This window comes from Akebia trifoliata, unplaced genomic scaffold (genome assembly GCF_017979445.1).
Source record: "Akebia trifoliata isolate Shusen 1 unplaced genomic scaffold, ASM1797944v1 Contig00260, whole genome shotgun sequence".
Taxonomy (NCBI): Eukaryota; Viridiplantae; Streptophyta; class Magnoliopsida; order Ranunculales; family Lardizabalaceae; genus Akebia; species Akebia trifoliata.
Window position 1 is genome coordinate 28619 of NW_028236909.1, and position 3086 is coordinate 31704.

Below are 3086 nucleotides of genomic sequence, written 5' to 3' on the forward strand. Positions count from 1 at the left end.
TTGACATAGAAAATATCCTATGAAAAAGGATATCCTATGGAGTTATCACATTTTACATGAGTTGAAATGTTGGTTTATGATTTTAGAGAAATTTCATGGATGGAATTCCCTTAAATCCATAACCTTGATGCATACATACTTAATTAGAAACTTACTATTTTAACCCTATCAAGAGAGTTACACATTTTTTCATCATGGTCAAGCATGTGTGGTATGTATGCATAATGTACATTTTGATGTATTAGAGGAAAATGGGTTAAAAATGGACTTTAACCTCCATCCTTTCGACCAAACTACCTCAAGCATTCTTTACCCACGGTTGAGATTCAATCTACTTGGGATGAAGTAGGGTTCTATATTACATCCTAAAGGCTTCTAAAAAAAAGAGAAAAAAAAGAAGAATATGCAAACTTAAAAATAAATTAGATCCTAACCCATCTTGTATTTTGATAGTAATGAGCTTGAGCTTTGAGATGTGAACTTGAGGGTTGATTAATGTAGTTAAGGGTAAATAGTTAGAGAAGATGAGAGTTGTTGAGTTGAAGGTTGGGAGATGAGAGATGGCGTAGAGATTTTGATAGAGTTTTAGGTTGAGAGATGTGGGCTTGAGAGCATGAATTGCTCATAGAAAATGAAACTATTTATAGAGTTTTTTGAGAACTTTTGAGGATAAAGTGGTCTAACCCTAAAAATAAAGAGAATGTACATAAGGTTTAAGTTATTTCTTTTTGAATTTTTTATTTTTATTAGGGTGAAGGTGAAATTTGTGAGATGAAACCCTAAAAGCATATTTGATTTTTGATTTTTTAGAATATAGAGGTGAGAGAACAAAAGTACTTTTGGGAGGATGAGTAGGGGAGTGACATGTGTAAAGGTGAAGTAGTTGGTAAAAAGTAGACCTTGGTTCATTTGTAAATAACTCATAAAGGAATGGTGAATGTATGTATTTAAAGATTCTCAACTTGTAATACCCCGAATTTTTAATTCGTATCTCAAGGAAAATTAATAGTAAAATTTTAAAAAAAATTTAAAAGAAAAACTTAGGGTATAATACTCAGATTTTGTTATGTTCATTTTCAATGAGAACCGACTTTGCCATTGGGTTCAAAAAGGTCAAATTCGAGTTTGGATGAAAATGTTATAAAATCCTCGAATTTCGTGTTGAGTGGGACCTAAAAGAATAAATTTTTCTTTAGAGAGAGAATCAAGAACATTCAACCACAACATTAGGTCTGAAACAAAAAAATATTCAAAATAGAATACTCATTTGTCATTTTTCAAGTCTAAATAGTCAAGTTACCACTAAAAATAGAAACACAGGAAAAATTACAAAAGATGTCCTCAGTCCTTTTGTATATAAAAGAAATGTGACTTTTTTTTTTTTTTTTTCTTTTTCTTCTTCTCCAAAGAACTAAACACTAACTTATTCTCAACCCAAGGGTTTCGACCTATTCTCATCAAAATCTAACGCAAACGAGTTCGAGTTGATCGTCGACGAAGAAGAAAAAGTCGTCGGCATTGACGAGCTTCACATTTTCATCACCTTGGATCTTCACTTTATTTTCTTTCTCTCCATATCTCATCAAAATTAGTGAGTGAGTTTGGATATCACCAATTTGGAGCTTCATCTCGTTAGTAGAAGACTCATTGTCTATTGTAAAAAAAAGAGAGTGCCGTCGTCGAAAACTTTGCAAACCCTCATTTGTTTTGCACTCAAGTCAACCCAACCTCGATTCTTGTGCCATCCAACTTTGATTTTTGTACTAGCTCATCACCTTTGTCAATTATGAACTTTGGTAGGAGACTTTCAATTCCTAGTGGTAACCGTAGATTTTGAAGCATGCATTTAAGAATTTTTATCGAACATATGTCATATTTGTAAATCATAGAAATCCTTTGTTTGATTTTCATTTCATGTTAGAATTAGAGATTTGATATGTTTTTATCAAGTTTTAACATCAAATTCATGGGTGAGTCAATTGATTCGAAGAACAGAAGAGAAACCCAAAAAATTGTTCAAAAAACCAAAAAGTTTGAGCAAGTTGGAGCTTGCTGACAGTGCTGCCATTAGAAATTTTTTTGATAAAAAATGAATTCTGGCTTCTGGGTTGCTCACCTCATAGTTCTTAAGTAAATGTCCTCTTTAATTTTTTATTTTAAGTTCTTTAATGAAATTATGGTTTTACCCCCCATTTTGGAATACTGGGAATGATTTCAAAATCTAAATCTCAAAGGATCAAAATCAAAATTTTGATTTCAAGAACAAAACGTAAATTTCAACGTTTTTGTCAGATTTTCAAAAATGAATATCTTTTGCGTTATTTCAATTAAGTTATAAAAATTACATGGTGTCGAATGTCGTGTTTAAGGCTTTCATTTTCAAAAACCTATTTTCAATTTCAAGAACTTTGAAAAATTGAGATTCCGATACTTAGTCAAATTTTCACCAGTTTTTACAATTTTGGCAGTTTGACTTTATACACTTATTGGGACCCCTTTTTAACTAAAATTTGATAGTTTTTCGATTGAATGATCAACATGAAATTGAAAGCTTGAAAAAGAAAGATTGGACTTGAAAGGTTTAAAAATGAAAATATCGAAAAATGAGAAAATGGATAAAATGGTAAAATGCCAGAATCACACCCGAGGGGCGATGTCTGCATTTTACATTGATGTGTTGTGTGTAGGTTGGTGGACGGATATCTAGTAATAATGATTATGGTTGCATGTTTATTTAATTTCTGTTAGTGCAAGGCACTGGTTTATGTTTCCGTTCAGTTATTTACATTAAGCCGGTGGGCCACTGTTGCATGATAGGAACTGGATATCCATTCCCAACCTTGTATTGTTAATTTCTCTTTTTTTTTAAAGAAAAATGATATCTATCTATATATATAGGGTGGTGAGGTTCCTACGACCCCCATTATGACCCCCATCGCGACCCCCGATGTTAGCCGTTCGATTCGCACGGCATCTACGGTCCAGATCAACATTCGATTGTAAAATAACAAAAATTCGTTATTTACAAACGCCTCCCAGTAAATAAAAACAAAAATCAGAAACTCTCTTCCTCTTCGTCTTCTTCG